At 40.4% G+C, this 21,880-nt stretch overlaps 1 protein-coding gene across 10 annotated transcripts in view; it reads right to left on the bottom strand.

Moving 5' to 3' along the window:
• MEIS2 (Meis homeobox 2) overlaps positions 1-21,880 on the bottom strand; it is a 223,723-nt gene that overhangs the window by 6,592 nt on the left and 195,251 nt on the right. The gene's annotated exons all lie outside the window — the stretch shown is intronic.

Raw genomic sequence — 21,880 nt, 5'->3', positions numbered from 1 at the left:
TACCCCTGTCCCCGTGCATTTAATGACATGCATTCCCCACACACTTGAGCTGATGCACAAGATTCACCGGCTGTGCATGTTCAGGGGGGACACGGAGGGAGGGGGTTGTCTAGCCTATAGCTAGCTGTTCCTTCAAAATAAAACCATGGATGATCTTTCCCAGGATTGCAACCCCGTGGACTGCAGCACACCAAGCTCCTCTGTCCTTCACTATCTCCTGGAGTTTGCTCATTCCCAGTATTCCCAGTTTCAGATCTTAAGTGCAGGGGGACTTCATGATTAATGAGTTTGCATGGGGTCACAGTCAGGAACTGAAAGCTCCTTCTTTGAAATTAGCCAGGAAAATTCTAGTGTGTGCTGGCAGCTCGGTGCTTCTGTGGTGTTGAAGTCCCTTTTGCGGAGGACAGCAGCCCACACCCTTTTAGGCCTCCTGTGAGCATTTCTGGTGAGAATACAATTAGATTGAAGAAAAATAGCCGGGAGAAAACCAAAGGAGTCTTTTGCATAAGGCGTTTGTTTGGAAAACAATGCACTTCTTTATTACTTAAGAACATGTAGCTCAGGTTGTCAAGAATGTCACACCCCCTCAGGTTTGGGCAAGTAAGTGACAGGCTACGTGAAGTGAAAACAAGAAGAGATGGGAACTGTATATATTCCCTCCAGGCACTTTTAAGAGTTGCTGAGGAATAGCTGATCAGATAGATCACAAAGCCTTTTAGGTACGTACCTCTCAAATCTTAGTGGTCTACTCTTTCCCTCACTGCTCTTACTGGGACCAAGGACAACTGACCTGAGAGTTGCACCAGAAAACTCCTTTCATCGGCTCAGATTAAGACCCATTGAGATGCTCAGAAGAGTGGGCGAAACCTTTGCTCTTCTCCTTGAAGTTTCTGATGGAGGACGCACATGGCAGGTTTTTCACCTCTTATGTGCTACTAATCCCGGTTTTGTTTTTTCCTACAGAGCAACTCTTTAGGTAAAACGAATTGCTATTTTTTCCCTTTTTAATTTCACTCTTTTACTCTTTTATTATTTACATCTGGAGGTTGTTCCCTTCTTTATGTCTTTCTCAACAGTTCCCCCAAACACTCCCTTCCTCACAGAGTTGCAAGGCATCATGGTCCTTAGTTCTCAGCAGGAGAACTCCACACTGTCTTCAAACAAATAATTACAGGGAAGGTTAGAGGTTCACTCAAAGGTCATTTCTTTGGATACTCGTCAGAATGTTTACATTAGTAAAAACGGGGTCCTCTCAAAAGGTTGTTCAATGGGGGATCCACAACAATGCAGAACATTAAAAAAGCATTCTGTGTGCCCGCAGGTCTTTACAGAAGTGCTGAACTTGGAAATGCCACTCCAGTATTACATTTTCAACTAGTTACCATGGCATGGACTGGATGTTCACGAGCAGTTATGGCGATGGCCTTTCTTTGCCCAGTTCTGCTAAACAAATAGGCAGAGAGGCCTCTGAAGGTTTTCACTAGATCTTCTTACAACAGGTCAGAGAGATTTTGCTTTTTTCGCTAGGGTTTCTCTGAACTGTTGTTCTCAAACAATGTTTGTGTACCATAGTGCTGTATCTTGGCAGATTCCTGATTCTACCACATTCTTTCAAATCACACAGAATTTGTAAAACATATGGGTCCCAATTTTTCGGAACTCTCTTAACATACAACTCTTGCCAACTGTCAGCTCCCCTGATCCTAGGCTATCTTATGAACACCATAGATCTCATTATTAAAATTAACAATTAATAAGCTGACTGTAAGAACACTTCAACACTCAAAAATTAAATTACTACCACTGCACAGATGATCCATAGGCCACTCTTAGAAAACACACCCAATGTACATAAAATGAAGCCATTTAATTATAGACTTACAAAAATCAAACTAGGAGTATTTTTTTTTATTTCTTTATGTGAAATTTCCAAATGTGGTCTTTCCCCCAAATTACATGACATGAAAGTTTTTTCCACCTTCTCTGAAATGTATTTTAAGATGAAGTTATTCAGTGCTCAAGCAATAAGCAGAATATCAAGTTTTGATCTACTTAAAATTTGAAGTCTAAATTGAAAATTGCCTGATCTTCCATCTTTCAAGGTTCAAGCTCCATTCATATGGAAAAATGCAACTCACTGGTTCAAAGACAAAAGACATCTTAAAAGGCTCAAAAAGGTTTCTTGGATATTAAATGGGTCTTACAAAATAACATTTTGATGAGTTAAGTGTAAATGAATCAGACACATATGGATTAAGTTATCCTTGAATTTCACACGGGTTTAAAAACTAAGGGGAAAAGAGGGTGTTGGCAAAAACATTTTGGACTTTGCCAAACCCAAAACATTTGAAAAATTGCTGAAGACATCCAACTAACCAAAATGCAGCAAGCTGCACCCAACTTTAATGAAAACCCCCACAAGTTATTTCCAATCCAAAGACTGTTAGGTTTTTCATCTGTATCTGATATTAAAAAATGCTCTAAATTGTAATGTCATCCCAGAATGATTTTGAAGTTGAGGACACATACTTTTCTATTGGTATAAGCTATTTAACCCAAAATCACAAAGTCTTCTTAGATATTAAATAGCTCTTAAAAACATTCTGAGGTTTGTACAACTTGCATGTAAAATGTGCCACATATGATAAATTCCATAAATAAAATGTGCTAGTAAGCCTAATGCCTTATCCAGATTTCACTTAAAAAAAAATTCATTAGCCTCACTGTGACTTTTTAAGGGCTAGAGATAATTCCATTAGTGACTCCCTAGGGAATGAGTACCCTAAAATACACTACTTCCATTGATTTGTGTTGAACACAAAGTTAGTACACAGGCTCATGCAAAAGCTTTGGAGAGGATCTACTAAGACTATCTACTTTCTCACTAAATTCTATCAAAATAGAAAATGCATTAGTATGTGTGATCCTTAAAAATTATATACTTAGATGGTTAGCTTAAAAATAAACTTAATTACAGAAATAAATTCAATGACTTTCCAAGAATCATGAGGCCTTTTTGAGTCAACTTAAGAGTGAATATATATATGTGTATGTGTGCACATGTAAGTGTGTTTAGGCTAAGCCATGTCCGACTTTTTGCGACCCCATGAACCATAGCCCGCCAGGCTCCTCCATCCATGGGATTTCTGAGGCAAGAATGCTGGAGTTGGCTGTTTTCCTTCTTCAGGGGATCTTCCTGACCCAGGGATCAAACAATCAAACCTGTGTCTTCTGCCCTGGCAGATGGACTCTTTTATATATAAAAAGAATAAACCCAAGAGAGGAAAATATCATTGAAATCTCATCTTGTCTTTTTGGAGAGAGGTCTTCTGGAGACCTCTCCCACATCCCCACCTTAACGCCCCACAAAAAAAGCCAAACTTTTCTGTCAATGAAATCTGACCATGGAGATTTTCTTTTTAAAGTGTGTTCACTCCCGGGCATATTTCAGATTGATAGACATAGACTTAGGTATCTTTCTAGATTGTTGGTTGATTCTTTTTCCTTTCTTTTTCTCCCTCTTTTTTAAATGGCTGATAAATCCCTCCTTCTGGTTCACTAACTTCATTCCCCACCTGGTAAGCCATTCCTTTTGGCAGCATTCCTTTTGTTAGAAAGTGTAGGCCTCCATGGAGTCACCTGGAAAGATGCCAGCCCTGAACCCTCTGAGGAGGAATCAAGACTCCCCCGAAGTGAAGATTTTGCATGGATTGGTCTGGTCAAAGAAGTAGAGGTAGAACTGCTGAAGAGAGATCAGATCAATTTGGAAGAGGTACTGTCCAAATACCTTGGTGATTGGGGACCTTTTAAAAAATGAAAAACCTGTTTCTTCACTTTTCCCAGCCACAGAACTCATCAGAGAAGGTTCTTATTCACAAAGCTTGCTACTGGTTGGGATTTGCAACAGTGAAGTCTCAATCAGGACAAGTCCATTATTAAGTTTCTTTGACTTTTCTGAGTTCAAGAAGAAAGCATGTCTTTTTCTGTGCTGTGGTTATAGCTAAGAGCAGGGTTTTCTCAGTGAGACATACTGAAAAGGTTGAATCAGTGAATTAAGCAGATTTAATACCTTTGAATGTGTACTCCAACACACAGATGACTGAGTCATGTCTCAAACCTGCATTTTTCATGGGTGGCCAGATAGTGGGTCTTTTCTCCCAGACAATTGTGAGCAAAGTAAGGTAAATGAATGAGATTCATGGGTTATTTAGGGATACAGTTATGGTTCATAATCAATTTCCTAGAGCTACAGCTTGATTTTTAATTTGATAGAGGTGAGATTGGTTTACTGGAGATGCAGGTTTGATCCCTGGGTTGAGAAGATCCCCTGGAGAAAGAAATGGCAACCCACTCCGGTATTCTTGCCTTTGAAATCCCATGGACAGAGGAGCCTGGTGGGCTACAGTCCATGGGGTTGCGAAAAGTCAGACACCAGTTAGTGACTGAGCACAAACACAGATTAGTCTACAGCTCTCAAAACACCATGAACTAACACTTCTAAGTTTACAATATGAAAACATGATATTAATCTGGACTCACACACCTTTTGTAGCTTTACGAATAACGCCTTGAGTAGTGGAGTGTTTATGCTGACATGAAAAGCCCTGAGCAAAATTATCAAGTAGGTGATGCTTATCTTTTAACAGCTTTCTACTGTGGTTTCCCAAAATCATTTCATCTAACTCTTCCTTCAAGATAGGAGGGTTCACATAGGTTCTTTACTAAAATACCCTACTTTGGGTAAACCGTTCTCAGATATTGTTCCGTATTCCAGACTTCTCTGTAGAGCAAAGTGATGAAGAGCATAGGAACATATTTTCTGCCCTTTCCTCGCTGTGTCACCTTGGGCAAGTCTATGTAAACTTCCAAGATTCAGTTTGATTCCTATCTATAAGCTGGGGTGATAGTTGAGCCCAGATCATTTTGAGGATTAAGGGGGGTATTGCTTGTAACATCTTTGTGCCACAGTACCTGGCACATAGAAAAGGCTTGTTAAATGTTAACTTACACTCAAAATGCATCTATGCAATGCCCCCTCCTAAAGAGCTCTGTTCTCTTACAGGTAATAATTAACACTAGATGGGTTATTATAAAACAAAGCCAAGCTGATTGATAAGAGGATAATAATGTGCTGTACCCCTGAAGGTAGCATGTGTTCATGCCTTGTAGGTTCTGCCCAGAGATTACAGCTAATCTAAGTGTATAATGTCATGGTGGGGATTTTAGACACTGGAGTGGGTGTTTGCTGGGGGGCAGGGTAGTGGGGTGAGCTATTTTGGAATCACTCTGTTAATGATTCTTTGGATCCTTGCAACTCTGTGCTCCATGGACCAACCATATCAACATCAACTCAAGCTCGTTAGAGCTACAGAGATAAGTGGTCCCTACCCTGGCACTTCCCAGGTGGCGCTAGTGGTAAAGAACCCATCTGCCAGTCCCTGGGTTGGGAAGATCCCCTGCAGGAGGGCACAGCAACCCACTCCAATATTCTTGCCTGGAGAATCCCACGGGCAGAGGAGCCTGGTGGCCTACAATCCATAGGGTTGTAAAGAGTTGGACACAACTGAAGTGACTTCACATGCACACACCTTGGCACTAATGAATCTGAATCAATATTCTAAAATATTTCCAGGTGACACATGCACATTTAAATTTGAGAATTCCTGCTCTAGGTCACATACCAAATACATAATCCAGTACTCTTACTAAGAACAGAAACTTGCAAAGATCAAGTTTTAATCAAGAACCGTAGCTGTGAATATGCACATACTATTCTCTTTAGGTATCTCAGATCTAAACAGTCCTTTAATCACTTGTTTTGGGCAACAAACAATTTAGAGTAATTTAATACTTTTCATTCCGTCAGTACCTCCGACAGGAAAATTTGGACTGATAAAGTGTTTTTGTGGAAACTGTTCTCTCTCAGGAATGGATAGCAGGGAAATGGTAGATTTCTATTTTTATTTCATGTAGTTCTGCACTGTTTAAGTTTTTAATAATAAGCTTGATTGTTTTTTATAATTTAAAAAAATCTTTAGAATGACCTGGAGAATTTGGCATCCTACTCGAATCAGGCTTACATGGCCAATAGTAGAGACTTTTTAATAAAAGTATTTGAGAAATTCCTTGAAGATAGGGAATTATCTTTTCTTTATAATACTAAGGAACAATAAACACTATTCCATAAGGATAATCACACTCGATAACAAAACATCCCAGCAGGTTATGATTTTGAAGTACTGTTACTCTCCCAGAACACCATCAGATTATTCATATGTGGCTATTTATCATGCACTATAAAAGTGATCTTTCAAAGCTACTTGAAAGCAAGGGAGGAGAAAATACGCAAACTTCCTTAGCTATTCATATCTAGAATCTATCCTCTTAAAGATAAAATACTAAGTCAATAGACATAAGTTGTAGTGTATTACCTCATTCTGTACATGATTTATTGCAGATGGAAATCAACTAGAAACTGAATTACTTTGAAAGTTTTACTACTGACATTAAAATTCCAGATCTGTATACTTATACTCCTAATAGTGCTTCTGAAAACAATTCTTTGCAGACAAGGAAGATACATCTATAACTTTATTCAGTTCTATCAGCATTAAAAAAACTGGAGTAATCATCTTCAAAATTTCCAATTATGAAGCCCCTGTTCATCTATCTGAACCTTATTGCCTGACTGGGCTTTGAAAAAAATCAACCAGTCACTTGACAATCAGTTACACACATTTTAGCTGGTTCTCATCATGTTCCTAGCCACTTACTAATTCGTGCTAACAGGAGGAGATCCTTACAAATCTAGCATTTCTTTAGCTTTCAAGACCCCCTTTGATTGGAGTATTAATTCTCTATCCTACTTCTCAGTGGAAGCCACCTGAGCATTAACTTGCCAAAAATATACCAAGCTGTTTAGCAATTATGTATCAGCTATGTTTGAGGAGATCAAGGTGCACTCGCATGCCCTATGCTATGGATATCTCTCTGATTAGCTTGTCATCTGCTCCGAAGAAGATGTAGGCGGATTCTCCCATACAGTCTAGCAGGCCAGCTGTTAGCTGCCTGTCAAGCCCTCAAGTGGACAAGTAGTCCAGGAGCAAAAATGTCACTCCTTTGATCTGGCAAGGAGCAGCTGCTGATTTATAGAGTAGGACTTTGTTCTTCCGTTCTATTTTACTTTCTTTCCTAAGGCAGAACCACAAAATCCAGGAGAAAAAAAAAAGTGCCGTTCCCAGCAACATCAACAAGCTCTGACAACTGCAACAGGGTTTTTCTTGGCCCGAACAAAGCTCTCAGGCATCTCCTTTGACGCTCACCTTTCCCCCCCCCCTCACCATTTTTTGCAATGCGGTAGTTATTGTTTAATTCAGCTTCTGTAAATGGAATGGACTGTGGCCAGCAAGCCTGGGGCATAAACACACCTGTATGAAAGGAGCCTTATTGTAGCAACCATCCACAAGCAAGCTCGCATGAACCACGTTCCTGAGTTCAGAAAGAATGCTCCATTTTTCCTGACAGCAAATTTTACCCTAAGTGAGTTTCTACTTTTGTTGCCACCAACCTGTGATGACCACATGTGAACTGTTTCCTCTTCAATGGAATTATACTCTTTAAATCCAAGAGAAAAAGGGATTCACTTTTTTAAATCTGTGAGCAAACAGATCCATCAAAAATGTTTATTCACTGTCTACAATATCAATCATTAAGCCTTGAATTAAACAACATCCAGAAAGGCTTTTGCAAATGCAGTATCAAAGATGCCATAATGTTGATTTCGTTACCACTGATTTATACTGACACAGGCTTCCCTGAGTAATATATAAGGAAAAAAAATCCACAACAAAATCTCCATAAGCCATATGCATCGACTTGCTAAGAATTAAACTGGTTTCAAATGCATGATCCTGTTCTCAGTGGATACATCTGTCACGTCAGAGATGCCCTGTCAACCAAGAGGGACAGGAAACAATGTGGCCTTGAGATAAGCTGTGAGAAGTTAGTAACCATATGCAAGTATATATATGTACATGTGTGTATACACATACATGTATGTGTATGTATGTACACACATACACATATCAGGCAATAAACTTTGCAGAGATTAACACCTGACTAAATTTTCTGTGTGGCTGCTGGAAGGAAGGGTAAAAAGGGTTATTAACTCTAGGATATGTAGACATATAACCACACAGGTCACAGACAGAAATTTTGTGGGTGGCGGGAATGCTGAAAACGAAGGAAAAAAGAATGGTTGTTTAAACATCCTTTTTTGCCATCAAGCCATGTTCTAGTGTTTGCTCTCTTCTCCCCTTTCTCACTTTCACCAGGATGAACAGACTTTTTTCAAAACCTCGTTCCTTGCTCTACCCTATGTTCCCCTTTGGTCACACCTCTTCAGTGTTTAGAGGATTATCCTAGTCGAGCTCTCTCTGGGACTGCGTACAGGTCCCAGGGAGAGACTGGGTTCCGGTGGGGGGCGGGGCAGGAAGATAGAGGAGAGGACGGGCTGCTGCTGCTGCTAAGTCGCTTCAGTCGTTTCCGACTCTGTGGGATCCCATAGACGGCAGCCCACCAGGCTCCTCTGTCCCTGGGATTCTCCAGGCAAGAACAGTGGAGTGGGTTGCCATTTCCTTCTCCAATGCGTGAAAGTGAAGTCGCTCAGGTGTCCGACTCTTTAGCGGCCCCATGGACTGCAGCCTACCAGGCTCCTCCGTCCATGGGATTTGCCAGGCAAGAGTACTGGAGTGGGGTGCCATTGCCTTCTCCGATAGGAAGGGCAGCAAGGTATAAAGAAGCAGAGATGCCATACGGCCTATTTTCATCCTTTTTCAATTCTAAAAAATTTAGAATGAATAATTTTTAAGGTCCACAGTAACCTGTACATGCATCACACACTGATAACTTCTACGCACTGTATCTAACAAAAGACAAGTTTAATGACAAAATATGACAAGGTCATATATAATAAGAAAATATATAATTATATGACTTTCTCTATGTCCACATATATATTTAAAATTTTGAAAATGCAACTTATGCCTTTAAAAAATTTTACTCTTCACAACTACAGAAACAAATTGAAAAGCACAATTCGAGAGTACATGATAATCCTAAATAAACATGGTCCACACTCAGTAAATAAGTGTGATGGGGTCAAAAGAGAAGTCAGAAGTCAAGGTAATCATCAGCTTCTTGGAGGAGGGAAGTTGGACCAGATTAAAATAGTATAGATTATTGAGAAAGAAGGAAACAAGGAAATGGTGTGTGTGAAGACACTGAAGTAGACTAAGGCCCAATGTGTGCAAGGGAGGGTGCAGGCACTGAATTCCGACAGGCTCCTGGTTTTGGTCTGGAAAACACCACCACAGTTAACATACAAGCTAGGTGAGGCACCTTTATTTTTTCAGCTTTATTGAGATACAACTGACATATAACATTGTATAAGTCTGACATCAAGACTGCTTGGAGAAATATCAACAATGTCAGATATCCAGATGATACCACTTTAATAGCAAAAAAGGAAGAGGAACTAAAGAGCCTCTTGATGAGCGTGAAAGAGGAGAGTGAAAAAGCTGGCTTAAAACTCAGCATTTAAAAACTAAAATCATGTCATCCAGTTCTATCATCATGGCAAATAGATGGGGGAAAAGTGGAAATAGTGACTTGGGCTCCAAAAATCACTGTGGATGGTGACTACAGCCATGAAATTAAAAGACACTTGCTCCTTGGAAGAAAAGCTAGACAGCATATTAAAAAGCAGAGACATCATTTTGCCACCGAAGGTCTGACATAGTCAAACCTTCCCTAACATAGTCAAAACTCTGGTTTTTCCAGTTGTCATGTATGAATGTGGGAGTTGGACCATATAAAGAAGGCTGAGCACCAAAAAATTGATGCTTTCAAATTGCAGTGCTGGAGAAGATTCTCGAGAGTCCCTCGGATAGCAAGGAGATGAAACCAGTCAATCCTAAAGGAAATCAACACTGAATATTCATTGGAAGGACTGATCCTGAAGCTCCAATACTTTGGCCACCAGATGCAAATAGCTGACTCATTGGAAAAGACCCTGATACTGGGAAAGATTGAGGGCAGGAGGAGAAGGGGTGACAGAGGATGAGATAGTTGGATGGCATCACTGAGTCAATGGACGAGTCTGAGCAAACTGCAGGAGATAGTGAAAGATAGGGAACCCTGGCATGCTGCAGTTCATGGGGTCACAAAGAGTTGGACACAACTGAGCGACTGAACAAGTTTGACATGTAATATTGTATAAACTTAAGGTAGTGTTGATTTGACACATTCATATTTCAAAATGATTATCTGACACCTCCATCACATCACATAATTACCATTTCTTTTTCACAGCAAGAACATTTAAGATCTATTCTCTTAGCAACTTTCAAATATATAAGACTGTTAATTATCATCACCTGGCTGTTCATTGGACTTCTAGAACTTTCTCATCTTGAAGCTGGAAGTTTGCACCCTTTGACCATTATTTCCCTATTTCCCCCACCCAGGTGGAAGTTCTTGAGTAACAAATTGAACCTCTGAAATTCCTAAAGACTAGAATGATAAAATATGGTGCTTGAGGAAGATCTATTCTAAGGGCTAGGTATGAGCTGATGAGAAGCAAGAAGCTAAATGGTAGAAAGCTGTTATATTCCAAGCAGAAGAGGGAAATGTATACTCAGACTAAGTTGGTAGAAATACAAAAGAAGTGGGACATGCGGCTTGGAGAACTGCTGATGAATTGTGCTTAGATGGCAAAGAAAAGAAACAAATAGAAATGATATTATAAGAGGATAAACGAGAATCTATGTCTGGTATGCTATAGTATTCATTTGATAAAAATTGGAAATTTCAGAGGAATTCCTACTTGTTATGGCAAGGGGGCGCAAACTCAATGTTCTAAAAGTTACCTTTGAGTTGATGGGACTTTCAGGCCGAGAAACTAGGCAGGCCACTCAAGATAAAGGACAAAAAGAGAGTGAACGGTCGGAAAGAAGCGACTTTAACTTCAAAACCCTCTCGTCTCTTCAAAACTCCAAAACTAGATGAATATTTCAGACTGTGGCAACAAGTATAATAAAGTGCCTGCGGGGGTACTAAGTCACTTCAGTCGTGTCCGACTCTTTGTGACTCTGAATCATAGCCCTCCAGGCTCCTCTGTCCGTGGGATTCTCCAGGCAAGCATACTGGACTGGGTTGTCACACCCTCCTCCAGGGGATCTTCCCAATCCAGGGATGGAACCCCAGCCTCTTATGTCTCCTGCATCGACAGGCGGGTTCTTTACTGCTAGCACCACCTGGGAAGCCCGATAAACCGCCTAACTAGTTCCAAAAAATGACTTCCTCTTCCTATATCCTCCAGACGTTATGAAGTCCATTATCGAACAATGTCTGGTCAATTGTTAATTAATTGTCAGTAAAAGCCTTTATTCCTATTAGGTCCAGCTTGCTGGTTTTTCTTTTAATTCTGGGATAATCTGTGTGATTAGAGGCTGATGGTAATATGTCCCCGGCACACTGTGTACACTTCATACTTGGTGGAATTTACAAAAAAGTTTTAAAAATCTGAAATAGGAAAAATATACAGAAGATGGTGTTTTTAAGCAAGAGTGGTAAGACAATCAAGGGTGGGTTTTCTCCAGGTGGGGACAACAATTTAGAAGAGAATTGATAGGACCGAGTGTTACACTGAAAAGGGACTCCATTAAGTGTGATGGCTTCCAAATTGTGTCCTCCTTTCAAACCATATTTTTCTTTTTAAATGGGCTTTTAAAGTGAAAAATATAGCACTTCACCCAAAACGGTGTGGAAACAAATGGTTCTCAAGTCTCTATTCTTCAACTCAGGCCAAACCACCCCAACACCAACAATCTAAGGCCACTTGGTGTTTGGCAGGAAGGGGCTTGCATGAGAATGTCCCCACGGTCCTTTCATTTGTCGGTAGGGCTCCTTTTTCTAAAGCAGCAGGGGAGACCTCAGAGACCAGCACGGCATGCCAGGAGTGTTTGTACGGGCCAGCCTCTTATCCTTCTTCCAACTCTCCTGCTGGTTTAAAAGAAAGAATGTGGCAGAAGACACATTTGGAAGGTGGCAACATTCTTAGGGCCCTTTATCAATACCACTGCTTTCTTTAAATTGTAGCTTGGTCTCTTGTTTGAGAGGCTGAGATTTTAGCACTTTTAAAGGGAACCATAAGTGAGAAATCTCCTAGGTGTTAAGCTTTAGAGTGGCTTCAGCCCAAAATCCAAAAAAAAAAAAAAAAAAAAAAGAGATTACAACACAGAAAGTCAAGTAATATTAAAAGAAAGATCTAACAAAGTATTATAAATATGTATATAGGGTACAGTCTTTCTGTTTAAACCATGCTATTTAACCAGTTTCTACTGGCATCTAGTCCAGGTGCCAAAGAGGGGAAAAAAATCAAAGATTTGTAAAATTTCAAAGTCACTTTAAATAAACTATATTTCTAATAGCTATACATCTAACAATAATTAAAAAAAATATATTATGAAAACATATCCCATGATGTCAAGAGGCAAAAAAAAAAAAAAAATCTATTCATCAATACATGACTTAATAATGTCCTCACATTTATGATGACCAGATATCAAAGACCAAATTCCAAATAAAATTTCTTGACTGCCTTCCCTTATAACAAATTAAACATCTTTTTACTTTGATTTGCAGCTGGGTAGCATTCTGTATCTTCTTCAGAGATGTTATATACAGTCTTCCCAACGTGACGGTATTATTACCCACAAAATTTTTAGCATCATCCCGTAATCATAAAAGACATAAAATATATCTTTATAAATCACAAGAGACTTAGCAAACCAGCAGTTATGCCACATCTGCTTTAGTCCTTAAATATTTTAGCTTTAGAGGGTTAGTTGGTGGATTTCTTTCCCTCGAATTGCAGAGAAATAAAGACATCAACCTTTGATTCCCGTATTCCACACACAGCTACAGTCACCAATAGACAAAGAAGCAAATACTGTGTACTGCAATTTGAAAGGAATTTTTTGCGTATTCACATCTCACATTTATCAGAATTCCCTAACGTGGCTTAACTATTAGAAATAGAAATGATAGCATTTGAATTTTCTCCATTTTCACAGTAAAGATAAAGTAACATAAAAATAATTTAATTTAGAAATTGGTTTAACTGCTATACAGTTATGTACATATAAATAAAAAGACAATTAATAAGTATAAAGTTAATATGCCAACTACCTAGGAACATACTATTTCTTCTGTCCTTGGGGCCTTTCTCTCATGGCTGTCTGGTAAACACACCCTTCAAAATTCTTATCAGAGAATATCTTTTTGAGGTAACTTCCCAGATTCCATGGTTTGAGTAAGAAGCACTTCTTCAATCAGTAGTACCTAGTTCACAGATCCATCACAACATCTATCCAATACTATAATCATAATGTATATATCTAGCTTCTCACCAGGTAGTCCCAGAGGCCAGGGCCACATCTTAATTGTACGTTATTCAAAGCATGTCAAGCATACAGTACATCTTCAGTAAAATGTATGGTGAAGTGCTAATCAAATGATAATGAAAATAGGGTTCCTCTGTCTTGGAAATAATGTCAAATTGAGAATGGAAGAGCCCAGAGGAATTCCCTGTCCTCATTTTGCAAGTGGCTGAACAGCTGAAGCCCTGATAAAATGACAGCATATTAAAAGGCAGAGACATTACTTTGTCCACAAAGGTCCGTCTAGTCAAGGCTATGGTTTTTCCAGTGGTCATGTATGGATGTGAGAGTTGGACTATAAAGAAAGCTGAGCGCCGAAGAATTGATGTTTTTGAACTGTGGTGTTGGAGAAGACTCTTGAGAGTCCCTTGGACTGCAAGGAGATCCAACCAGTCCATCCTAAAGGAGATCAGTTCTGGGTGTTCACTGGAAGGACTGATGTTGTAGCTGAAACTTCAGTACTTTGGCCACCTGATGCGAAGAGCTGACTCATTGGAAAAGACCCTGATGCTGGGAAAGATTGAAGGCAGGAGAAGGGGACAACAGAGGATGAGATGGTTGGATGGCATCACCAACTCAATGGACATGGGTTTGGGTGGACTCTGGGAGTTGGTGATGGACAGGGAAGCCTGGTGTGCTGCAGTTCATGGGGTCACAAAGAGTTGGACACAACTGAGCGACTGAACTGAACTGAACTGATGAAATGATTTTTCCTAGAGTGGGGCAGAGCTAAGGTGGGAAATAACTCTGGTGTCCTGTCTCTGGGCAGTGATCTTTGCACTCAGAAACAATTAAAGATACAGACTAGAGGCATTACTTTAAAGGTGTGACTCCATCTGGCTTTACGGATGCCAGGCAAATCTTATGTACAGGGGTGAAGGAAGGGAAGGACTTGACTTGGCAGAAAGTGGGCATCAGACTTTTCTAACCTGCGTAACACTGGGGAATGATAAGTCCAGTTCCTGGAGAGGGGAGAATAAGCTGGGAGTAATGGGAACTGAGGTCAATGGAATATTATGGTGTGCGTGTGTTTTGGGATAGATGAATAATAAGTAGAAAGTGAAGGAGGAGGAAGGAAAGAAGAATAGAAAGCTTTCTTAGAGAAATTTTTCCCCCAGATTGTACTCTGAAGGACACTGGTGTCAATGTTTCAATGTTTCTCCAAAACAAAGATGGTTAAGTCAAAGTGTGGTAGGGAACCAGCACTAAATGAAACAAAGTCAAAGTGTTAGTAGCTCAGTCGTGTCCAACTCTTGCAACCCCATGGACTGTAGCCTATCGGGCTCCTCTGTCCGTGGGCTTTCCCAGGTAAGAATACTGGAGTGAGTTGCCATTCCCTTCTCCAAGGATTTTCCCAACCCAGGGATCAAATCTGGGTCTCCCACATTGTAGGCAGATTATTTACCACCTGAGCCACCAGGAAAGCCCAAACATATATTATGAATCTCTAAGAAGGCATGATAGTACAAATCAAACTTGGCTTCAGTTATTAAGATTTTGAGGGGCACTAGGCTATGGTTTTTCCAGTGGTCATGTATGGATGTGAGAGTTGGACTCTAAAGAAAGCTGAGCGCTGAAGAATTGATGCTTTTAAACTGTGGTGTTGCAGAAGACTCTTGAGGGTCCCTTGGACTTTAAGGAGATTCAACCAGTCCATTCTAAAGGAGATCAGTCCTGGATGTTCTTTGGAAGGAATGATGCTAAAGCTGAAACTCCAGTACTTTGGCCACCTCATGCAAAGAGTTGACACATTGAAAAAGACTCTGATGCTGGGAGGGATTGGGGGCAGGAGGAGAAGGGGACGACAGAAGATGAGATGGCTGAATGGCATCACCGACTCGATGGACATGAGTTTGAGTGAACTCCAGGAGATGGTGATGGACAGGGAGGCCTGGCGTGCTGCGATTCATGGGGTTGCAAAGAGTCAGACACAACTGAGCAACTGAACTGAACTGAGGGCTCCAAGGATATGAAAAAATTAAGGAGTATTTTTTTAACCAAAACTGTGTTTTTAAATCATTTATGAATTTGAAAATAGGATTTCCATGTTCCTACTTCCCCAAGTCAGACTCAAAGATAGAGAACCATTTGCAGGGCTCTTGTTTTATATCTTATGCTTGACTAGTCACTCAGTCATGGCCAACTCTTTGTGACTCCATGGACTCTAGCTCCATGGACAGGCTCTTTTGTCCTTGGAATTTTCCAGCAAGAATACTGGAGTGGATTGCCATTTCCTACTCCAAGGGATCTTCCCAACCCAGGGATCAAACCCGCGTCTTTTAAGTCGCCTGCATTGGCTGGTGGATTCTTTACCACTGTCCTTTCTGGGAAGCTTGTTTTCTATCTTACTTGTTCACAACACCCCCTCCCAAGATTATTATAAAACCTGACTACTCCATTGCCCTTGGACCCCTAAAAATATTCAGGTTGAGAATGTTCTTTGAATTTCTCTATCTCAAAGATAGTTTGATCATTAGGAGAGGATGCTAGGCTAGGATGTTTGCTCTAATTTTCCCCTTTTCCTACTTTTCTTGTATTTTCTTGCTCAATGAAATATTATAAAAAGCAACAACTATTATTGGGTATTTTGCTATGTGTATCTAAAATTTCTTCTTCAAAAATGATTCAGAAACTGAAGACTAATCTTAAAACTAGGAGGGTTTTTTTTTTTTTTTTTTTTGGCAACACCTCTGCATCTTTCATTAATGAGAACTAAAACTTGGGCTGTGGCCATCTAACTTTAGCATGTCGACTACATGTGTTAGAGACTTCTACATACGGAGGGTGGAAGATGGGAGGAGAGAGACAGAGTCAGAGACAAGGTAGTGGGGGAAGCAGGACGTTAAGGAAAGACAGAAATGAGAAGGGAGGAGAGACAGGAAAAGAGGAAGTGCTGCTTTGGCTAAAGTACCTCAATGCACATCCAATGCTCCACCCTCCTCTCCCCTCCCACCCCTCCGCCCCCAGCAATTCTACTTTCTTGTTTACAGAGTGTACAAGTACAAAATCAGCTTTTACTTAGAACTGTGTTAAACACCACCTGCCTGCCCTCTGAACCTCGCTGTCTCAGGAAGAGGTCAGCCCGGTGAAGGGCTCCGGTTCTATAAGCAATCCTGTCATTCAGGCTAACAGCAGTGATTCACTCACAGGAGGCAAAAATGACTCAATTGTTGGGCTTATTGACTCCAGGGAGCACAGCTACTCTATCATTACCATGGAGTGCAAACACCCTGAGCTCTGTGTTGGTCCACTTAAAATTACTATTTGCTGTGAAGGATTGGCAAAGCAATTCTTAAAATGATGGTGGTGAAAGTCAAGGCGAGCGCCATTATGGGCTTTTCCTTCCGTTTAAGCAGAAGTAAGCAGTACAGGACTCGTTCTGAGACTGACCCACTTATTTAACCTTTTGTTCACTTTGCTGTATTAACATATATTAACTGACTATATAAGCCCTGGGGGGGATTACCTCATGACCAAATTACGGTTCCATTTTCATGGGTAACCTCTCCTTGGGTGGAAATTAAACCCCAACATAAATACGTTGTCAGTCCATACAGAACTGAGGAGATATGCCCACAAACAAATGCCGAACGCCCATCCTGCAAAGACCACAGCAACCATGGAGAGGTTTGGTAAATTAGACACTAGAGGAACTATTTGAAAAACCAAATAAATTTAATTAAATAAGTTACAAAATTATTTTCCCGTCTCTTATCTACTCCCCTTGGTTAATATCCATGACATACTGATGTTGCATAATTGCTCTTATGGAATGCTGCAGCTCTGAGCCATAATGAGCTGCCTTTGCACAAAGGCAGCAAAAGTGGTTTCCCTACAGAGTTATCTTCTCAATTATTTATACTTGCAACACTTTCACATAATGGCAGTTTTAAAATCAAACAAACAAAGCAAACTGTACAATAAAGGAAGGAGACTAGAAGGTGCAGGGACCTTTTCTTTCCTTTTTGAACACGAGAAAGGAGAGACAGGCCACAGCGACTCAGCTGAATTTGGTTTCTTGAAAAGTCTCGGGGGCCCTGCAACCAGATGACATCAAAGCCTTTGAGATTGCCACCTAAGTGAGGGATTAGAAACACTCTGCATACCTGCCTTGCTTTTAATCTGTCATATCCAAATATATAAAGGAATGCAAACTTAATTTTTGCCTTTTACAAGTTGGCCTTGAAAATTCCTAATCAGAAAACTTGACCCCCTACTCTACGTTCCTGAAAAAAGAAAAAAGAAAAAAAAAGGTGCTAAACTGTCAAAATGATGTCAATATAAACAGAAAATGGCTGTGTGTGTCACAGTGGTCCCCCAGGCAGCAGAGGGGCTGGCCAGTTTTTATGGTGCTTATTTCCACTGTCCATACCTGCCTTTGGTTAATCAGTCAAAAACTTACACACAAAAAAGCTACTTTACAGTTCTACTATATACAGATATACAAAATAAGATAAAGGGTGTATTTAAACATTATGGAAAAACTATTATAATATTTAATTTTGGAAAATCTTTGATATGAAGTGTTATCACTGCTATGAAGTTTCAACTTACGTTGTTCTTAGCACTTAGCTTAGTCGACCATTCAGAGTAGGTACTCAGTAGGCATTAGCCCGGTTGTATTTCCAAGTTAATCTATAGATGTGCTTGAAGAGCTTGTATTTTAAGAAATTAAAAGTCAACTTTTGACCAGACATACATTTTGGATTTGCACAAAAATTTACATTTTAAGATTCTCCATTAAACAGGCAAAGATTCCAGCCTTTAGAAGGTACTTACTACCTTCATTTGAAGAGATATTCTTCATCATATAATGGCCAGTCATACATCTGTGATTGAAGATATTTACCATCAACACCAGTGAGATACAACTTTTATATCAGCTATCAGCCAGATCCAAAGAACAAACTCTTAAAGCCACTATTTCCTTAAACTCCCACAGGGAAAGATTATAAAGACACCATAAAAATAACAATTTTAAAAACCTCAAAATTTGTTTCTTCCTATTTGCTTATATGCACACACTGAATTTACAAACACACATACACACAAGCATACACACACGCAAACATACACACACACACATATATTTGCTTTTCATTAATGTACCTTACATACCTTGTGACTTTAAATCTCTTCTTTTTACACAGTTTTAAAAAATTAAGATATTTTTCCCCCCCAAACACACAGGTACTACTCTGAAAGGTCAGAAAGAAAAATAATACACCCTGCTGAAAGGAAATTAGACCATTATTCATAACCCACCCGAGGACAGGCTGTGGGTGAGGTTGTCAGAGGGAAGCAGTTGGGGATAAGTGGGGATCCACCATCTTGTTTTGCTCCACCCCCAGGAATCTAATGAACCAAATATCATATTGTAGCCACTTGCTGCTTCTTACAACACCTCTTAGCCAGGGAGAGCTAAGAAAGATCCATATTTTTTGGCTACTTCCTTTCGTTCTGCCACTCTTACTTTCAGTGTCAAATCGTTTAGTGGTGTGGTGGAAGCTGCAAGATTGTAGGCCCAATTCTACTTCTCAATATAAAACTACAGTCTATTATTTGGGCTTCTAGCAGTGCCGCTGCTGCTGCTGCTGCTAAGTCGCTTCAGCCGTGTCCGACTCTGTGCGACCCCAGAGACAGCAGCCCACCAGGCTCCCCCATCCCTGGGATTCTCCAGGCAAGAACACTGGAGTGGGTTGCCATTTCCTTCTCCAATGCATGAAAGTGAAAAGTGAAAGTGAAGTCGCTCAGTTGTGTCCGACTCTTAGCGACCCCATGGACTGCAGCCTACCAGGCTCTTCTGTCCACGGGATTTTCCAGGCAAGAGCACTGGAGTGGGGTGCCATTGCCTTCTCCGTCTAGCAGCACTAGACACCTTAAACACTGAAAAATCATCTTTCTAGGTGAGTGCATGTGTGCTTATGGACTGGACAAAAGACAAAGGGTAATATATGGAGAATGCAGACAATGGTGAGAAAACTCTTGAGCCAGAAGATTAAAAACAGAATCCTGGTATAGACAAATATAAATCTGAGTAAACTTTGATGTAAGCCTTCCCTGGTGGCTCAGACAGTAAAGAATCTGCCTGCAATGCAGGAGACCCGGGTTCAGTCCCTGGGTCAGGAAGATCCCCTGGAGAAGGGAATGGCTACCCACTTCAGTATTCTTGCCTGGAGAATGCCATGGACAGAGAAGCCTGGTGGGCTACAGTCCACGGGGTCACAAAATGTCAAACATGATTGAGCAACTAACACTTTCAAACTTTGATGTACTGCAAGTATGTCAGATGTTATGCATAACATAACTTGGGAAATGTATACATCAAGGCTGTATATTGTCACCCTACTTATTTAACTTATATGTAGAGTACATCATGTGAAATGCTGGGCTGGATGAAGCACAAGCTGGAATCAAGTTTGCAGGGAGAAATATCAACCTTAGATATGCAGATGACACCACCCTTATGGCAGAAAGTGAAGAGGAACTAAAGAGACTCTAGATGAAAGTGAAAGAGGAGAGTGAAAATGCTGGCTTAAAACTCAACATTCAAAAAACGAAGATCATGGCATCCGGTCCCATCACTTCATGGCAAATATATGGGGAAAAAATGGAAACAATGAGAGACTTCATTCTCTTGGGCTCCAAAATCACTGCAGATGGTGACTGCAGTCATGAAATTAAGACGCTTGCTCCTTGGAAGAAAAGCTATGACTAACCTAGACAGAGTATTAAAAAGCAGAAATATTACTTTGCCAACAAAATTCTGTCCAGTGAAATCTACGGTTTTTCCAGCAGTCATGTATGGATGTGAGAGTTATAAAGAAAGCTGAGCCCCAAAGAATTGATGCTTTTGAACTGTGGTGTTGGAGAAGACTCTTGAGAGCCCCTTGGACTGCAAGGAGATCCAACCAGTCCATCCTAAAGGAGATCAGTCCTGGGTGTTCATTGGAAGGACTGATGCTGAACTGAAGCCCCAATACTTTGGCCACCTGATGCAAAGAACTGACTCACTGGAAAAGACCCTGATGTTGGGAAAGATTGAAGGCAGGAGGAAAAGGGGACGACAGAGAATGAGATGGTTGGATGGCATCACTGACTCAATGGACATGAGTTTGAGCAAGCTCAGGGAGCGATGATGGACAGGGAAGCCTGGCGTGCTGAAGTCCATGGGGTTGCAAAGAGTTGGACATGACTGAATGACTGAACTGACTGATGCAGAACATATTTTTCAAAGACACTGATGCAATAACTAATATTAGAGTAATCATTACATGAAAGATGAGTTAAATGTTGCAGCTTAGTTTTGGGGTTTTCAAATATGGGTAAGTTCTGAAGTCTCAGATTCTATGAATGCACACTAGTTCATCTGAAAAGCACAGATGAACTTCTGGCAGTTAAAAGCAATTTAAAGGTCAGTAGATTGTGGGCGGAAGTGAATTGGCTTGGAGGATAAAACCAACAGCTGACTGGGGTGAGAGGGTGTGACTTTCATCCCTGTAAAAGCTCCCACTGATGGGAACAGAAGCTGCTATCAGTGGCTTGAGGGCAGTAATATTATAAGGCCCTCAATTCCCAAACATGATAGATTCATAAGAAATCTTAACCTCGATTTTTTCCAGCTTTCCTCAACCACAGTAACAGACTCTCAGTACAGCAGCCAATTAACCAAGCATTTAAAAAAAACCCACAAATCTATATCAATAGCTTTGCACACAAAAAGAAAGATGTGTGAAGTAAACACTTAATCATTGTTGTAAATGATCTGATCCAGGATGTCTAAGAGCCAAGGAAGTTGAAACAGACTACGGTTGAAAAGACTAATTAAAAAAAAAATCAGAAGAAATAACATATTTCTCTCTTTTCCTGTAAGCATCTGATACATTTGCTTTTACACTGTAGTTTTTAGTAACAGGTCTTGAGCTTACCTTTGACTAGTGGCAGATCTGATAAGAGCGTTTGTGCTCAGTCGTGTCTGACTCTTTGTAACCCTATAAACTGTAGCCCACTAGGCTTCTCTGTCCATGGGATTTTCCAGGCAAGAATTCTGGAGTGGGTTGCCATTCTCTTCTTCGGGGGGATCTTCCCTACCTAGGGATCGAACCCATCTCCTGCGTCTCCTGCACTGGCAGGCATATTCTTTACCACTGAGCCACTTGGGAAGCCCTGATCTTATAAGGGATTGGCACAAAAGTGCTAAACCTGGTTTTACAAATTGTTTTGCAACTTCTCTTCCCAGATAAACATAACCCGAGTACAACTTCTGAGAGAGAAAAAAAAAAGTTGTGTTTACTTGTCCTGTGCTTAAGGATTTTTTTCTTCTACATGTTCCCTCAGGATGCTGGCTTGCAACCTAGAAAAAGCTTGGATTTCAGTTT

This window comes from Bubalus bubalis, chromosome 11, assembly GCF_019923935.1.
Source record: "Bubalus bubalis isolate 160015118507 breed Murrah chromosome 11, NDDB_SH_1, whole genome shotgun sequence".
NCBI classification, from domain to species: domain Eukaryota; kingdom Metazoa; phylum Chordata; class Mammalia; order Artiodactyla; family Bovidae; genus Bubalus; species Bubalus bubalis.
Note: the sequence above shows the minus strand (reverse complement) of the source record. Positions and strands in the feature narration are given on the sequence as shown.